Below are 20005 nucleotides of genomic sequence, written 5' to 3'. Positions count from 1 at the left end.
TGTCATCTTATACTGTCAGGAAACTAGCAGCAAATGCAGAGAAGAACAGACATAGATCCGGCCGGACAATGCCCATAAAGAAGCGCGCAACAGTCACCCAACTGCCAATATTCTGACAACAAAGCAGCACTGGCCTGTACCCATAGTAGAAACGTTCCCCTCCTGGAACATCCTACACAACCAAATTCTCTTAACCGGGACCAACCACTTCCCACCCCATTTGCTAACAGGTTCTTGTGTGTCCTTCTAAATGCACGCTATGCCATCAACACCTGGAGACTGAATCGGTTTAGGACTTGCTTCCGACACTTAACAAGGACACGTTGTAAAGATCAAGAACCTTTGTGGTGGTCAGAAGTGGAGCACGGCTAATGAGTGTGTTGATGCACTGCCTTGTGATCAGACTGCTCTGAGTGACATTCATGGGTGTGATGGTGAAATTGTTGTTGCTGCTGCTGACTCTGGTAGTTGACATTGCAATGACCTGGTGAAAATACTGATGGTTGCCTTCACCATGTTGCTGTTGACCAAAGTATGGTAAGAATCCCTCGCACTTGAAAGGCGTTATTAGCTTGCATGCCATAGGGGTCCCTCTACTGAGGGTAGCGGGGCAGGAAACCCTATATAAGTAGCACTGTTTTTTAATGATCCAGTGATCAAGGTAGGAACGTGATAAATCCTCTCCGCTGAGACTTTGTTGGGCAATTCAGCAATTTTTCCAAAATTGAAGTAGAAGCGTTGATTGAGGCACGCCAGGGCTAAATATCATGAACATCTAATGAACACTATAGGGCTGTGCAATATATTGGTCAGGAGAAAAAGCAAAAGTGAGAAAGACTAACCTATTAAAATCCATTTGAAACTCTGGGAGTAAGATGGGCAAAATAAATCATCGTAAATTTATCGGGGTTGCAATTCTTGCATGGTGATGAAATCCCCTCCTCATCACCCCATCCAAAAGAGACCAAGACATTGTTCTTGCTCAATTTACTCTCAATTATATCTCAAAATATAAGGTTTTTATTATTCAGAAGACTCTTTTTTAATGGCATAATCATATTTTGGAAGAAAAAAGTAATTATATGGTGAAACACACCTAAAAAGTAAGAGTTACTTCCGCTTTCGATAGCATAGTCTGACTTTTTCTTAAACAATAAATTGGATAGGGTGTAACCAGGGCTGTAATATATAGATTGGAGTGTGTTCTACAGATTGGATAAAGTCTCCCAACTGAAAACCCCGAAAACTAGGTCTATGTTTGTACACAGCGACATGCTGAAAATAAAGATCGAAATGATACATTTGAATGTATATCTCCCAATTATAATGTAGCTTTAGAGAACTTTCTGTTGTATCTTAACAGACATAGCTGAGTTGTTTTTTAAAATATTTATTTATTAAGTTCAAGTTGCAGAAGGGTAATTATGTACATCAGTCCATAAACCTGGTAATCCTGTTCCGCCAGCCTCACCAGGAGCAGCCTGCCTGCTGCTCAGCCCATCCTCCAAGTGTCATCACTCATCCACACAGGCACCCACGCATTCCAAGCATCACAGTCACACCAACATTCCTCTGTCAACTCTCCCACTGGCTGAGCAGCAAGGACATAGATAAACAGGGAAACATATACTTAAATAATCAGGAGATAACGCATTCTCAACTCAAGATTCTGATTTGTGGAATTTTACTGTGTGGATTTGTATATTTGGTCAGATCACTTTTTGATTGCCAATGGTTCTCAAAAACCATAGTCCTTCTCAGCCCCCACTTCATATACCCGAGGAGAACGTAAATGGGCTAAATTAGACATCCATAGCCAGGTCCTTACCACTACAAGCCCCAACCTGGGCCCTGACCCTTCAATGGCGAATTCCATGGTAGCCCACTTGATTGCACAATCACTCGAGGTCTGCATCCCCATGTCTCTCCAGAACCCTCGCGCTATACCAAAATCGGCTCCCTGGTAAAACTCTAACTAAGAGCACTTAAACAAGATTGTGATAGGGCAGAGATGAAACGGAGGCGAGCTTTCAGTGAAACTAACAAATCTAATTACCCTATCTTAATTCGGAAATATATAACGCTGAAATTATAAGTGCTCAAATTGCCTATTTTGATGCTAAAATCAATGAAGAATCCAAATCTCCAGCTGAAATATTTTAGGCTGGTAAGGCATTAATAGAACCCTTCTGTAGTGGCCCCAAGCCGGACCCCTCTGTCTCCTGATGCAATGACCTGGTCAGATACTTATCTAAAAAAATTGCTGATATATATCTTCTCAATAACCTGTTAAAGAGACTAATCCTCCCTCCAATAAAAGCTTACAGGAAGCATCCATTACTATCTTAACAGCTGCTCGAACCTCACTTTAGATCACTTTACAAATCTTTCCCCACAAATTGAATCGGGCTCACCAATCGAATCCACTTCTCCTCGCATTCTCACTAAAGTAGCTGGGGCTATCGCTCCGACTGATGGAAGTGCTTAACCTTTCACTAATTAAAGGAATTGTTCCACCTGCTTGGAAACATGCTATGGTAAAAGCCATACTGAAAGAAACATCCTTAGATACTCTCCGTCTTGGAAACTACAGACCTATTTCTCTGCTCCCTGGTCTGAGCAAAATGTTGGCAAAAAACATGTGAAACAGACCCTTTCGGAATTTTTGGGACAGAACAATAGGCTTCACATGCATCAAACAGGTTTTTGACCCTGACACAGTACAGAACCCGCCCTTTTGGCAGTGGTCGAGAGATATAAGATGCTGATAGACTTGGGGGGGGGGGGGGGGGGTGTTCTCTCCACTGCCATTATCCTTCTTGATTTAAGTGCTGCTTTTGACACTGTAAGTTATGATATTTGATTGAAATGGCTTCCAAAGTCAGAGACTCAGGATTGGCCTTGAAATGGCTCAGTTCATTCTTGCAAGATAGGACCTCTCAGATTGTAGTGGGACCTTGCACTTCTGACACCTTCCCCTTGAACTGTGGAGTACTGCAGGGCTCATCGCTTAGCCCTACGCTATTTAATTTATACATGTGCCAGCTGGCTGACTTTGTTTTACCATTTGGGATCTCCATAGTCTCATACGCTGATGACACCCAGCTGGTGATCTCTCTATCTTCCAAGCAGAATCCCCAGTCTTCCGTTCTTGACCCCTGTTTGGATAGAGTTTCCAGTTGGATGAATAAATCTTGCTCAATGGGGATAAAGCTGATGGTATTAGGAAACAACCTTAATCCGCACCTCAGCCTGGGATGGCCTGCATCCCTTGGGCCTCTTCCTACCCCTAAGACAGCCATTAAAAGTCCAAAAGTTTTGCTCAATAAATCCTTGACAATGGAAACACAGGCTACCATGCTGTCAGCCAGCTGCCTTAGCATTCTACGAATGTAGTCCAGGCACTCATACTCTCCCGTCTCGACTATGAAAATTCTCTCTATCTGGCAGCCCCAAACTTGGTTACCAAAATACTGCAAGTGGTACAGAACTTGACAGCCTGGCTTCTGCTAAACATTCTCAGTACCAACAAGAGAGAGAGGAATAGACAGAGGAGCTTGTCCTTTTCCCCAGAAATATATGTTAGAACAACGAGGACAAGACCTCAAGCAGGTACAGGTCAGGGATATTACCCTGGTGCCTGGTCAATTGGTATTAACAGCAAATTCTTGTTGTTAAGAAACGCCTCACCCACCTACCTGGTAGGTGGCATGCTTCATCCTCGGGGCCCAGCTGGATCACCGAGTGCGATCCAGCTGTGCTGCAACGCCTGTCTACAGCGGAGCGGGATTTCGTGTGCAAGTGAAAAAGTGCTATGTGTAGTGAATTATGTGCTAAAAATGCCTATAGGAAATACCCTTTTAAAAAGTTTTAATGGAAGGGTCCTATGGCATGGGTAAAAACATAGATGGGATATAATTGAGGTAAAAATGTCCCTCTATATCGCAGTCAGAAAGGTGTAGGTCTACTAGTTTCAGCCTTCTACGATAATCGTGAGGCTTTCTTCAGGACCAAAGATGTGGGGGGCCAAATACTTGGGAGGCCACGGCAGTGTGTGTATTTATCAACGTGCACCCTAAAGCGCGTTGTGTATGTAGTGCATCAATATACTCACAGATGCGGTTCGTAAAGTTTTGTTATCTTTATGAGAAAAAGGCTACATGGATCCTGCCTCACGTAGGAGTGCTAGGGGACCATTTGTCACCTCTAGCTAAGCCTTCAAACCTGGTACATGAAGCGGGACACGGAGACCTGGCCAGATATAATGGGAGATGGTGAAGCATGCCACCTACCAGGTAGGTGGGTGAGGGGTTTCTTAACAACAAGAATTTGCTGTTAATACCAATTGGCCAGGCACCATGGTAATATCCCTGACTTGTACCTGCTTGAGGTCTTGTCCTCGTTGTTCTGCTGAACATCTCCAAGCATAGCTCTACTTGACAAGCTCTGCACTCCCTTCATTGGCTTCCAGTTAAGCAGAGGATCAAATTCAAGGCTCTATGCATAGTTCATAGAACACTGTTGGACAGCGCCCCTCCCCCCTATTCATCGCCCTCTGTTGTACTACTACACTCCTAGGAGGACCCTCTGGTCCTCCCACACGCGACAGGTAGTAGCCCCAAGGATCAAAAAAGCAAGGTGTGGAGGAAGATCTTAAGGATATAATTCAGCTAAACTGTGAAACTCCTTCTTTTTGTCACTGCGGACAACCAAAGATGACCTGGCTTTCCACAAATGATAAAAATCTTCCTCTAGCATTTTAAAGACTCCAATTTCAGCTTGTGTCGTACTAGTTAGCACTGGAATGCCTATGGGTAGCTATGCGCTTTATAAAAGCTATTTAGGTTAGATTAGATTAGTGCAACCCTAGCTTTCAAAACAGAGTGCTGAATAGTAATGGGGAATAACATGTAACAGGGTTGGGGAGTAGGTATGGTGTAAAACAGTGGAAATTAGTAGAGGACTCTGCCTGTGGGAACCTACTAAGAAGGGTGTGGGAGAGGTGGGGACAGATGGTGCATGGCGGGCGGGGGGGGTGTGGGGAGTTGCGGTAGGCAGCGGGGAAGGAACTGTGGCTGGGAAGTATTGTATTGTAATTGCATTTGTATAGCGCTTACTACCCCTGACGAGGCATCAAAACGCTTTTCGGCGAGTAGCACGCTACTCCAGACCCCATAGAGGATTAGTGTTGAATTAGTATAGTGAAACATGCAAGTACATTTTAAGTGGTGGATATGTTAGTCAGTTATTTGGAGGCTGGAGGATAGAAGAGGAAAAAAGGTTTGTATTTATGTAGCTCTTCTTACCCCTGATGCGGTGTTGAATCGCTTTTTTTGGCGAGTAGCATGCAGTCTCTTCAAGGGCTTAAAGGAGGAGTGGGCAGGGTACAAAGGAAACTGGGCGACACTGGCTAAATGGAAAGGGGGCAGTGTACCAGGGTAGTGAGGTGGAGTAAATTGTTAGGGTGCACTCTTCAGCAGATTCTTGACACATCACTTAAAAAGCGAGGAGTTGTTGTTTAAAAAGTAGGGCCCTGAATCTCTCTTCTGGAGTGGAACATTTATTATCCTAAAAAAATATTTTGATCTTACAATGCCTCTAAATGTTCACCGCCTATATGGTAAGTTATATGGTAGCACAGTAGCCACATTTTGTTTGCTAACTGCATATTTCTTGTGAACCACTAGATGGCAATGTTGGCAAACGAAATAGACGTGGTAGGCCTCAAGAACAAAAATGCAGTGCTCGGCAGCCCATCAGAATTGCTACCAGTATAAATGTAGCATTCCCGTTCAAAAGACTCAAGGTTAAGTTTGTGTGGCCTGCATCCACAGTCTATGCTCGCGCCTCTTTCACAGGAAAAAGAAAGAGAAACTTTAAGAATGCAGGGCCATGCTACTGGAACACATGTACTCTTCTAGCTAATCAAAAAGTGACAATAGAGTTCAGCGTGGTCTATGCAGTCTGCCTGCCGAGGTGTTTGTTAATGAGTTTTTAAATCCACAATGTTTTATTTCATCTCAGGGAAATGATTTAGATCCCTTTCTCGACTTACATTCATTATCCTAACCCTAAAAAGAAGTGAAAAGAATGTGCCATACATGCTAATCCAAGGCACAAGTACTAAAAAAAGAAGTGGGGGGACTAAGTTAATCAGTTTGCAAGTGGCATCACAGCGCGTGACATCACGGCTCGTGACATCACAGGAAGTGGAATCACAAGAAGTGACATCAGTTCTTCAGCCCTCACATATATGTTTAGCAGGCCTATCATGTGTACGTTTGAGCACATTCCGAGTATACTTGCAAACTCTCCTGATTTAGGCAGAAGATTCACACCTGTGTACGCTGCACATAAAACAATGTTGCCTTTTGTCAACGTAAAGCTTTCCTGTAGCCATAGGGCTTTAAAAGAAAACATTGTGATATTTAAATTATTACAACGCCTCCTCAGGGGTAATAAGCGCTATATAAATGCTATTTATTTTGTGCAAATACTGGGAAAGATCAACACATCTGATGTTCTTACAGTGCATGCATATCTCCAAAACAGATCCTGAACAAAGTGAAAACCTGCCTCTCTTAAGAATGTGTGAAGTGCTAACAAGATGTGGGCCTTTGCTTCCCCTCTGCTGCATTTGCTTCTAGGTGTGAGGCTCCTGACTGCTGCCAGCCAGGAGACTCAAACAAAAGGAGGACTGATGACCCTTCAGATTCAGACTATGTTATGGGCTTAGCAGGAGACAAAAATAAGAGAGCCCCATCCCGCACCGCCTGCACGTTGTTGCGGATCGAAAGCAAATAACAACGTGCAGGCACTGCCGAAAGTGTCCCGGTGTTTGGAAATTACACCGGGACGAATTCAGCATCTTTTTCAGTGGGCCCAACTTTTGGGCAAGGGGGACGAGTGGGTGGGCGCCGTCCACCCGCATGTACCCCCGACTTGTGCCCTGTGTTAATCTCTCCTGCACCATACATTCCATACTCTGGGGCCCACCACGAATCCTTTCGCAAGGTTTAACCCCTTCACTGCGGCGGCTATTCCGCTGCAGTGCTAAGGGGGTGGGGCGGCCGCGCGGCGGGCGCATGCTGGTGACGGAACCGCTCCGTCACCAGCCGCGGTTGCGCTGTGCTCATGACGGAGCGGTTCCGTCACGGCCCCGCCCGCTCAATAGAACGTTCAGCGCAGGCGCGGAATCCGCGCCACGCAGGCGTTCCGTGCGGGCCGTGACGGAACCGCTCCGTCATCAGCACAGCGCGACCGCGGCTGATGACGAAGTGGGTCCCTCACCAGCAGGGGAGGGGTTAAATCACAAGTAAACAGCATGGGAATGGGTGTGTATTTGTGTGAAGCAAAGAATAGTCTAATAATATTGGTGCAGGTTACAAGGTCTGGTGACATTTGCACTGTCAAGCCAGACAAAAATCCGTGTGGGTTAATGACTGCTCTCCTCCCATTTGTGCTGTTACCACAGAAAACACCATAAAGTAACTAGTTAGCTAAGACACTTTAATACAATTGCAATGCCATATGTGCGCTCAGACTGCTGGATAGATGAAAAACAAATGATCACAGCTTTGTGGAGGGCATACACTTTTTTTGTGGAAGCAGACAACTTCTGCCTAACTAAAACATGCACTTCTGGGTCCCAACTTGTGGGTGGAGAAAAAGCCCCTCTTTTGGAGATTCTCACATAACTGTCTGGCGACAGCTGCGCTGTCAAGACAGACCTTAAAAATGGCAAGGGACTAATCAGTCCTGGGCTTTCATTTGACACTCTAAGGTCCTGATTATTAGTTGGTCGGTTCTTCCTGACTTCTCCATAAATCCCTGTTTGCTCAGGGGTTGGAATTCTGAGTTGGGTGGTATTTCCTGCGTCTGGTAATTGCTGGGTGTGTTGAATATGTCAACCTTTGTAAAATTTCGGCAGGACAAACTGACAGAACGTAAGAGGCAAAAAGTTCACAGTCTTCACTATACTATGTTGATTTCGGTACATTAAGCCTCAAAATCCATGTTATTCCTCAGAAACTCGAAATAGGTGCATTTATCATAACTGATAAATAACATACCTCAGAATAGTGCTATAAAAACCAGCTGAATTCTGAAAAACCCTGAATCAAGGCCTAAGGATTGTGGGAGTTGTAGTCTCGGTTCACATCCTTTGATTCAATTGGACTAAAACCGGGTTGTCCTAAATTAGGCCATGGGATCAAGGGTAGTGGATGAAGGTGAAATCCATGCTAGTTCTACAAGTTAGCAACTGACTAGGAAAACTGAGTAACACTGGCCTATGCTAGATATACTATCAGTTTATTAGTGTTTATCAATGAGTTTATTATTCTCAGTGCCATGAAGTAATCTGCTAAGCTTAGGCTAGATACACTTTGGTCTCACAAATATTAATTACATGGTGGGAAAATGGTACATTTTAACCTTCTTTCTCACCTCTATCCTATTCGAACTCCATTGGCTTAGGCTTTAGGCCCTTACCATCTTCAATGCCAGTCGCATCATCTACAGAGACATTACAAGCAGCACCCCACTGCATATTTGGGTACCACACTCACTGTTTTTGCCCCACTCAGCACACCTGTGGCTGAGACACCATCAAATCAGAGACAAAAAAGTGTAACAAAAAAAAAAAAACAAGGCAACAGTGGTAGGTTATTTGTCTTTCCATGAGATAGTTTACTTGAGAATATATCAAGACATATCTTCATTTCTTGTTCACTTTTGTTTTCGTGTTAACATCCTGATGTAAGGATAGCTGGGATTATCTTTTTACTGAAGTTCAAGAAATAGAGCAGGAGGACAATGTCTGGGTTGAAACATTAAATGTTAAGTTACTTTACATATGACATCAGACATGTAGACGGAATCAGTTCTGTAGACATTTTATGAGAGTAGGACAAATGCAGTATATCATTTAATATGAAAATTATGTTATCCATGATGCATTTAAGTTTCAATTAAAATATCTTCTGTTTCAATGGAAATCCGTACATCCGCCATAGGCACCTGCCAGTTTGGTGATGGGCTAGGTAGAAGAAGCAGGTGGTCTGGGCGGGGGACCATGAGATTTTTACAAAACACATTTTTATTTGGCTGCATTTAATTGACATATTTCTTTATAGGGGACAGGCTTGTAACTCTGCACAATAATTAATTTTCATACTGTTGGAAATGTTGCCCTTTCTGCAGGGTTACCCCAGAGTTTTTGCCATTTGCTGAACCCTATTTTTGCTGCCTATAGAACGCTGTGCACTTTACCGGTGTTAACCAGGGGTGACATGCATTTGCTCCTCCTTTTGACATGAATAAACTGATATACAACTGATTAGCATATTTAACTTACCTATAAGTCTCTAGTATATGCTACCAAGGTGTACCCGAGTCCTCAAAGATGCTACCAAGGTGTACCCAAGTCCTGGAAGATAAATGTCACAAGTGGACTGCAGGACTTACAGTGCTATCCGCTACAGTGACAATGTAAACATGACTGCAGCCCTGCCACCAGTAGCCTGGGGGTGCAGATTGTAACTGCAAAATCGACCTGTCAAAATAATCCCTTTTTAGGAGTCTCACAGTAACTAGCCCCAGTTAAACTGGAAACTCGCCAGAGAACCGAAGATGATGGACCTCCACCACTTCAGGGCAATGCTAAGTTGCTAAACAGGACTTCAGCAGGGGATTCACTATAATGTACAAAAGAAAGCAGTATTAGAGGAAAGTACCATTTGAGTCAATGAGGGGAATAAACAGGAGGGACAGAGGGTTACAGGGGATGAGACAAACAATAAAGAGGAAGAAACAAGGTTGGGTGTGAACTCATAGGAAAGTGAGAGATAGTTGAAACAACTGCTGTTACCAGACACCTGATCTCCAGTCTCATCAGTCTTTATAGGACTCTAACCATTGTGACCTGGGAGTGTCAGCAAGGCCTGCTGGGCTGGTACGGGCAGCGTGCAATTAGCAAAAGCCTTAAAGCCCCTCTCTTGCATGAGTGTGGTTTCCACTGCCCCATCCTCCATGTTCACCACCTATGAAGTTTCAGGGATTTTTTCTGCTGTGCTTTTTTCAGAGACTTATGAAATCTAAGAAAGGATTGGTTAATAATAAGCATGTTGGTCAAAACACCTTGGTGGGGGCTGTCACATTTCACAATAATGCCATTAAAATTGGGTATTCAGGTGTCCCATTTCTTCATTATGAAGTTAAGCTTTCGGAATGTAAAATTATATGGTGATATAAATTTTGGTTAAATGTTTTTATTAGGCACAGTGAGCCATATGACAAAGTAACGGTTACTACAAAAGCATAGAACTCTCAAACAGAACAGAGAACCTTGGCTCTGGCACTTAAAAGCGTATATGAAGAACATGGGGGAATGGATTGGAGAAAGTATAAAAAGACACACAGGCATTAACCTCTTCCCATAGGAGCACAAATCAAGACTCTCCAGGATCTCTATTCATATGCGGATCAAAAATTGCCATACCACTTCAAGTGTCACCAGAGCCTTAGCTTCACCACCCCCTCACTTGGATTTCCTGCAGTAAGAAAGGGGCCTCTTTTATGGGATAGACAGTCAGCCACCTCAAGGAATAAAAACACTAACTAATTTTGACCACTTCCACCGAATAAGAACTCACAAATTCTAAATCGGTATTTATTGCAAATTACAATTTCTTAATTGGAATTTTAGTGTAAGAGGACCACTGTCTCTTTTTCTGGGATTCCTCCAGTGCTGCAAGGCAGCGGGCTGTATCCGAACAGGGCTTTACAATGCAGAATCCTGTCTTGCTGAAGTCCAGCTGAAATGGATTTGCTGTTGTGGAAAAGCTCCAAGAGCGATTATCCTGTTTCTTCAGCCCAGGAAGGTCACATCTTTGCCAGATTGACTTTGGTCATTGGGTTCAATCCTCCAGAGGTCTAGAAGACCAACATTTTTCAATTGTGTCAGTGTCTTTTCCCCTCAGCTCTTCACCTAAGATTCCCATTCTTCAGGGTAAGCTCTTAGGACTTCTAGTGCGTGGTCTTGTCAAGGCTTGGCAGGGTCCAGGGCAGGTCCATTTTGAGCAAGGCAACTGATCCTTATTATATAGGAGGTCAACAAACTGACCCATGAAGTCCACTTCCTTGCCTGAGCACAAGAGGAAACCGGTCCAGTCCATCAGGGCTCCGTTCAAGTCACAGCATGCAAGGTCCAGTCTCTTCTGTTCTTCCGCTGGTCCAAAACCTATTCTGAGGAAGGTGCTTTAGGGTGCCACATTTATGGTTGGCACCGGCTAGTGGATGGGGTGACTTCTGTCTCCTCCCTGACTAATTGGGTAATAGATCCAGGGGCAACCTTGCCAATTTTTTCAGCAGTTCATATTTACCCTACTGCAAACAATCCCGCAATGCCCCTCTCTCCTAAATCCAAGATGGAGTAATCCTTTCGCCCTTGTTCAGAGTCTGTGTGCCCACCCATAGATGTGGCCACTCAAATCTGTCTCTGGGGTAGCTTCCCCTCCTCTGGGTTTGGTACCAACCTAACTGAGGGGACACATTGCTGCCTTTTCCAGAACTCACCTTACATTCACTTGTGAAAGGGAAAGTCCTTTTACAAGTCAATGAAGTTCATATGTCCATCCTACCGGTCTTCCTGCAACAGGAAGAAAATATCTCCTCATACCAGGCTATTGTTCCTGCTCTTGGAGCAGTTTTCACACCTCATTAAGGCCTATTACAAGTCAATGTTTATAACTGAAAATAGCTTTTGGGGGCTAGTAACTACAGGAGCATACTAACCATCATTTTGCACATGTTTTAAATAACGGGTACACTAACCTCTAACCTAACAAGGTGGACTTAGGGGTGACAATATTTAGGAGCAGGGTTTTCCACCTGCAAAAAGGGTTATTTAGGCAGGTTTGACAGCAAATCTTTAGGTTCCTGCAGCCAGGCTATACATAGAAGGCCTGAAATCGTGTTTTTCACGCTCACTATGGATGGCACAATGGGGGCTGGAGTCCACCGATGGTATTTTGCTTCCAGGCCCCGGGTACACTTTCTACACCATATACTAGGGACCTACAGGCAAGTTAGAAACGTGAATCAGGAAAAAGCCAATGTACTATGTTTAAAGGGGGGCAGGAGCATTTTAACCCTGTTTAGCAGGGGTAAAGTGCTCAGAGTTCTAAATCAAACAAAATGGATAGGTCGAAACTGGGGAGGACATCATGCAAAAAGAGCGTCTTGCGCTGAGTTATATTAGGAAAATATATGTGTTTTACATTCAACAGACACACAAAGCATGGCTGGGACCAAAGAGATGCCTCAAGTGTCGCAGACAATATTTCCTTTTATAGAACCTGGAATTCTTCTCTCCTTCTGTGAACTGGTTGACTCAGGGCTTGAAAGGATGTGACATCTGCTGCTCCTAAAACATGATTCCTTCATTTAGATGCAGCCCTTGTTACTACCTTTCTCTGTACTGGATTCCCAAGCTCAACAATGATCTTCATCTTCTGTGGGTTTTAAGGACCAGGGCTTTTTGTGGGGAATCTGGCCACTCTAAAAACATCCCAGCGTACACCAGGGACGCAGCCCAAGGCATCCTTCCTCAGGTAATGCTGCAGTAGGCACTTCACATCATCTCCCTTTGTCCATGGGGGTACCACGAGAATGTGGACAATTTCAGCTCCGGTTGTGTTGTCCAGCCTCTCAACCTTCTTTTTCAGGCGTATCACAGTATAATTGCATAGTTCAACGTAATAATCAAAATGATTCATGTCCCCCCTGTTAATGGGCTTCAGCCTCCTAAGATGACATAAACAAATCCAAATCAGTGTACCTGTCTCTATGCTTGCTCAACTTTAGACTTTAAGGGCCATATGTATCATCAACCTGATTTGCGATTCCCAAATAGCGATTTTTAAGAAATCGCTATTTGAGAATCGCAAATAGGTATGCATGTACAAAATTGCATTTTTTTTGCGATTTCTTAAAATTCCTTAATAGCGATTAGCAAATTGTGAATCGCAATGAAGGAATACTTTCCCATTCATTTCTATGGGCCAGGAGGCCCATAGGAATGAATGGGAAGTTATTCTCAATTTGCGATTCGCAATTTGCTAATCGCAAATTGAGAATAATTTCAAGGGTGCAGGGGTGTCAAAGGACACCCTGTTGCACCCCTGAAATTAGCATGGGTGCACATGTGGCGCACATACATGCCCTAAGGGCACGCATGTGCATCACATGGCACTTTGAAAAATGCAAAAATGTGCATTTTTCAAGGAATTGGCAACTTACCACCAACTAGAAGTTGGTGGTAATTTGCGATTTCTTAAGGACATTTTGCAAATTTTTTTTGCTTCACACATTGCATTTAAGGAATCGCAAAATTTGCGATTCCTTAAATGCAATGGCAAAATGAGGAATCACAAATTTTGCGATTCCTTGTTTTGCACAACATTTTGCTTCATACATACCATTTAGCAAATTCGCATTCGCAAAGGCCGAAATTCTGCGAATTTGCTTGATACATGTGGCCCTAATTTCTCTGAGGTGCCCTCCAGTTCCGTGACCTTTAACTATATGCCATTGTTAGGTGCACTCCAATGTTAGAGTGTGTTATGTATAACAGATTCACCCTGTGGTAGTAGGGTAGTGAGGCAAGGGCCCCTTACTGCTACTCCTTCCCTAAAAAAACGCTCACCAGATGAAGTGCCTTTGGTGAAGAAATCCCTCTTTTCCTTGACCTCATTTTGTTTAATAGTAGTGAAACTACACTTGTAGTTTGTGAATACTGAAAATACAATTTTTGTATAAGTTTACGATTTTTTGCATTTCACACAGCAATTGTATGAGTAGTATCTTTATGACTGCCTATCTTTTTATGTGCACAGTCTCCGCCTTGAGTGCTGAGACTCTACAGTTGTGACAATACTAATCATAACATTCTTTTGTGAATTCGAAAAAAATGATAAACTTACACAAAAAGTGTAAGTGTACTTTTGTGAGTCGGGCCCCCATTTTGTGAATACCAAAAAGTAGTAAAGTTACGACAGCAAGTGTAAACTTACACAAAAGTGTGAGTTTACCTTTGTAAATCAGGCCCTAAGAAACTCTGTATGAGTAAGGAAATCCCACCATGAAAATTCTCATTAACGGCCCCATATGGATTAACAGGGCACTTGTAAGGAGGCTCATAAATTAAAGGTATGCCAGAAGCATGCCATAACTTCATGGACAGGGAACACGTAGCACTTAGCCTGCACGTGCACTCTACTAGATTTACTGATATCTAGCAATAACACACCCCTATTGTATTGTTTGTTTTCTTCAGGTTTCTGCAGCTGGTGATTTTCCTGTTTGGTCAGTTCCTTATCTTGCTCACCACATTCCTAGGATCTTTGCTGAGGTAGTTAAATTGTGTGTGTTTACTATTAGCAAAGGGATATTGTTTCACTGCATTTCCACTAGACTCAACTCACCTGATAGTACAGGGAGACAAGCATCAAGTGCATAACGGGGTAGCAATATTAAGTGTACAGTGTGATAGCTTACAGTAAACACCATCCAATTCCCGTAAAATGGCTCTTTATGAATAAACAAATACAATATAATTGGATATAACCACTCCTTGTTAACTCATATAGCCCATAGCAAAAGGCTGATATAGGCGGTGAGATAAAAGAGAGTGACTTTGTTTCCAAGCAACTTACAACAATGACTCTCAGTGCTAAGAATATGAGCCATTGGAGAACCAGGCCATCATCTGAAGAAGCAGGCCAAAAAGTGAGGAATTCCTCCCATGCATATTCCCTGAATATCCCCATTTGAGATATTTTGGGGTAAATTCACAGATGTGGATAGGAGTACAGAAAAAAGTGTTTATTTATGTAATACATAATGACTTTGTGAATAACCCACCAAATCTTTCTTTAGGTGTGTAGAAAGTAATTCTAAAAAGAAAGGCCCTTTCATTACAACCACACAAAGTTCCACTTAAATTATTTTGTCAGGAATTTGCATTGTGATGTATGAACTCCCCACCAAATATGAAGGTCCTTTCCATAGAAATTGTCAACTATGCACCAATTTGTTTTGTCATGATTTTATAGAGTAATACATCCATGATTATATAGAGTAGTACATCCATGATTATATAGAGTAATACATCCATGATTGCCCGGTATTTAAGGCAATCTGGCACATTCCTGTCCTTTCCCTTGCACAGGCGCACTTTTGACAGCCTGGCGCCAACTCAGGCACCTTTGCACCATGGTGCAAGGGAGCCTGTGTTGCACAAAAACAGCCCTGGGAAACATATTCCTCTTTCTATGTGCGCTGCAGAATGCAGCACACAACGAAAATAGGAAGAAACGAGGAGAAATAGAGATAATTCTCCAGGTTACGTCTCCCTTGGGAAGGTGTAAAATGTTGGCGCATTCGCAGGTTTCCAAGTTCTTGTAATTCGGGGGATGCGTCAAAATCCATGGGGGTTGCATGGGAACACTCACTCAATGCCCATGGAACGCCTTCCCAGGGGATAGTAATGCATCACAGCAATTTCTGCTATGTTGCATTACTCCAGATTTTTTTAAGCCACTCAACCACGCAAAGTGGTTTTGCTTGGCTTAAAAAATCTGACTTAAAAGTTTGCGTCATGCATGTACCGCATTGCGTGGCCCAAAAGCGATGCCCCCAAATATTTATCAAACCAGCATAACCTGACTCTTGTCACAGTGAGCAGCTCTGACCTTAACTTAATACCATGGTGGCAGTGAAACGTACAGTGATGTGGAAAGGCTATCTCATTCCACTATCCCCTTCTTTACTGTAGTATCAATGGGGCAGCTGGTGCTGTGTATGTGGGGCACAGTGGAGAAATTCATCTGGACACACGCATGTTATGGTTCCTTTATGAATTAGTGACCCATTATGAAGTACCATGGAAGTACAGTCCTTGCCAGATTGTTCAAAGACATACAAAAGCAACCATACTCAAGCACACACTTGTGTTTCATCTCTGTACAGCACTGTTGGAACCTTAAAAACAAAGGCGTATGCTATTGCTCGTCAATGCTCACTCGTGTTGTCTTTATGCCACTGATGAAAGGCTGCACTCTAAACAGGAGCACTCTAAAGAGCCTGCCCTGTGCATGTTCTTCAAAACCAGAGCTCCTTTGCCTGTTCCCTACTGATCTCCTGCCCAACAGCACACTGCCAACGCCAGTGGCCAGTTTTATGGTCAAAGGCTGCATCCTGTGCTCTAGACCAGTGGTTCCCAAACTTTTGACTCCTGAGGACCCCCATTGAGTCACCACTGGAAGCCGGGGACCCTCAATTTGTATGAGTTAAATTTCAAATATTAAAACAGTAATTTGAAAAAAATACACATGTGCGCATACAAAACAAATACTCAAAGTACTAAGGGTTTTGGGGCTGGATGTACGACCATTTCATTTAGCGCCTTGCAATTGGCGACACATGGCAAGTGGCAAATTGCGAGTCGCTAAATGAAATGTACAACAGTGTGTTTAACACTGTTTGGGATTCCCAATGAGGTTGCAAATTGCAAGGTTCATTAATATTAATGAGCCTCTCGCAATTTGCGAGCCCATTGGGAATGCCAGCCCTCCCAGGTATGGTGGCCTGCTGGGCTCTGCAGGCCACCATGTCTGGGACTGCTTTTAAATGAAGCAGTTTTAAAAAGAAAATGCAGCCCATTTACCATGCATTTTAAGAAAAATTAAATGAAACATTTTCATTTCATTTTCTAAGAGCAGGCAGAGGTCCCTGGGACCACTGCCTGCCCTTAAAAAATAATTATACATGCATTTGCAAAGGAGAAGGAGTCCCCTGAGGACTCCTTCCCATTTGCATATGCATTACCATCTACTTGAAATAGGTGGTAATTGCATATGTTTTCCGACCCTAAAACATTTGTACATGGTTTTGAGACTCGCTATTTGAAAGGAAATGCCCCTTCCAAATAGCAAGTTGCAAAACTTATTTAGCGAGTCGCAAACAAATTGTGACTCGCGAAATAGGCAATGTACATGGCCCAATAGGTTTTTGCATGCGCAAACGGGTTTGCGAACCTGTTCGCACATGTAAAAACTGATCATACATCTGGCCCTTAGTATTTTATATTGAAGTAATAGCCCCTCTGTCACTTGCATTTCATTTGTTTTATAGCATCTCTCATACCATTGTAGGATGCCAGAGCACTTTACATCACACACATATAGAGACATTGAATCATACATGTAAATCAGTGTCTATATAAAATGTTGAGTGCTTGGTCTGGAAAAGCACAAACTCAGGATTCAGAACATAACACGGTGGCTAGCACTGACTTTATCATTAAAAATGTATTTCCACCCAAATAAACTTTTTTAGCAGCATCAGGATAATGAATAATTTGGGAAAAACATAAGTTACTAACTGGTAGCATGCAGTTTACAAGCAGCTCTTTGATGACAGTTTATAGGTCCCTCTGCTACATTACAATTGTCACTTGTGAAGTGCACAGTAACGAAAGAATCTCTTTGACAAAAGCAGTAACCACGCACCTATGCACATAAAATACTGCGTTTTAAAATACATGTTACACGTTCTTTGCAGTAGACACATTAACCCTCTGTGCTACATTAGTTAAGTCAAAGCTGCCACTGAACAAAACTCTCCTCACGCTCCAGCAGGCACATTAATCACTGGCATGATCTTGACACTTTTATTGTTACTGGAAAGCTGCTAATTATACAAGAAACTTTTCTGTGCTTTTAAAACTGTTGCCTACGGACCCCCAGAGAATGTGTCACGGACCCCTGGGGGTCCTCGGACCCCAGTTTGGGAAACACTGCTCTAGACCAATGGTTCTTAACAGTTTGACTTTTGTGAACCCCGAAACAATCATTACTGGGGGCCGGAGACCACTATCTGAGCAGTGTCTGCTTGGAACCTCAAAAGAGTACATAAAATACCAGAAACAAGTATGCACCAAATACACAAATAATGAAATATTTAATTTAATTTACAAACACAAAAAAGATTCAAAAGTGGTTAATTTAATGGAAGTTGGAGGCTTGTCAAAATGTGGTTTTACCTCTAAAAGATGCAGCACTAAGCTAGCATATCTTTTTCTCTGTTTTGGTTAGCACCTAACCGGTGGTTCAATTGAAGCCACTAATCGGCCATACTAGGCTCTGTTTGCTGCACTTGTGCTGCTCTCACGAATCAAGTTAAAGATACCATCGTAATTGTTTTACCTCAATTTCAAATTCCTTCATACTTATTAAACTTTTTCAAACTTTTTCAAACTTTCAATTTTATATGTGGTTTTTTAAAATTTAAATATACTTCAATAATTTGCTAATATTATTTAATATTCTAAACAGTCGCGGACCCTGTGTGTTGGTGTTGTGGGCCCTTGGGGTCCATGAACCCCAAGTTAAGACCCATTGTTCTAGACAGCTCAATGGAACATAGCCACACTTCTTGGGCCCATTCAGCAGTTTACTGCCTACTGGACCACATCCCCTCTTCTTGGTTTGTCATGCCTTTTTTGAATTGCAACATCTTTCTGGCTTCAAGACAGCAACCCCATTCCTCCCCAGGAATGCAACCTTTTGCTTCATGGGTTCTTGCTCGTTGTGCTTTTTTTGTTTATCATTATATTTTTCAGTGGTCTCATTGAATTCTTGATTGACAAAGAAAAGAGTCCATTTCTGGGATGATTTGGATGAAAATTATTTAACAAATATCTTGCCATTGATCTGCAACTATAATTTAATTCTCTGGAAAATAATAAGCCTAGAAATATTTTCAAAAGAAAAAGAATAGTTTTATTGCAGATACTTTTAGTGATTTGAATACATAAAATAGTGCAATTAAAAAAAACTTGCAAAGTGTTTCAATGTTTTTGTTCTCTTTTCCATTCAGTGAAAGTATCAATCTTAAAAAAATGTCTTTAAGGTGCCTGAATTACAGGATTCTGGCTATGCTGCCTTTCTTTTATTTTCATGACAAGCAGTTCTTCAGTACACAGATATCGAGGAGGTACCCAAAATAGATTGGGTTTGAGTTTTTATTCCCTGCATACGGAATGTTCAGCCCTTTTGAGAAGGAAGAAATTGGTGGGCTCCCTAGAGGCACTTATTTCAAAATATAGTACAGGGATGAGGGAGGTAGTTGAATTTTTTTGACAGTGGTGGTTAGCGAAGAGAAAGCAAAGGTGGGACACCCCCTTGGGGCATGAATATATTATTTAATTACATATATGGAGTGATATTTTAGTTGATTTCTGTTCTTCCCAGTCTGCTTTTGGATACACATGTTTTAAAAGGGAAAATCCCTTCTGGGGATTTGGTGTCAAGCTGGTCTGTAAAATGAGAACATTAAATATGATTGTGTTCTGCAACCAGTTTCTATAAGTGTGTGCTCCCCTGCTTGCAGACTGAGGTAAAGGGAGGATCTTGTGATACTGAAAGCCTGTCCCCTGTCTCATATCCCCATTGTCCCCTGGTGTGATGCTCTGTATACTGAACTGGAAGTCCAGCAGTGACTCTAATGCTTCTACTTGGTGGCGACATGCAGTACCCTCTGTTGCCTTACTGGCTTCTAAGGTTATCACCTTTCCCAGAAAAAAATACCGGACATATGGTCACATTTTATGGTTCTGCAAAGACCAGTACATTATACTTAAACATAACTTTAATTAAAATCACCATATTCATTTTTAACACTACTTTTCTGTCTTTGTGTACTTTAATTATCAGTTGGGGATAATTAAGGCAGCTGTAGTATATATTTTTAAGTCCTTTCGCCCTGTATTTACTGTTTAAATTATGTACTGATAAGGGGAAAAAACCCTGCCTTTTGGCAATTTGACCAGTTTTTGTACCGGCCGGGGCAACAGATCTGCCAACTTTAAAAAAAAATCACACCATGATAGAAAGGAGCAGGGTCTTAAAATGGCATGCCTTTGTGCCAAACACTGCTTGTG

Source organism: Lissotriton vulgaris, chromosome 11 (assembly GCF_964263255.1).
Source record: "Lissotriton vulgaris chromosome 11, aLisVul1.2, whole genome shotgun sequence".
Classification (NCBI taxonomy): Eukaryota; Metazoa; Chordata; class Amphibia; order Caudata; family Salamandridae; genus Lissotriton; species Lissotriton vulgaris.
Note: the sequence above shows the minus strand (reverse complement) of the source record.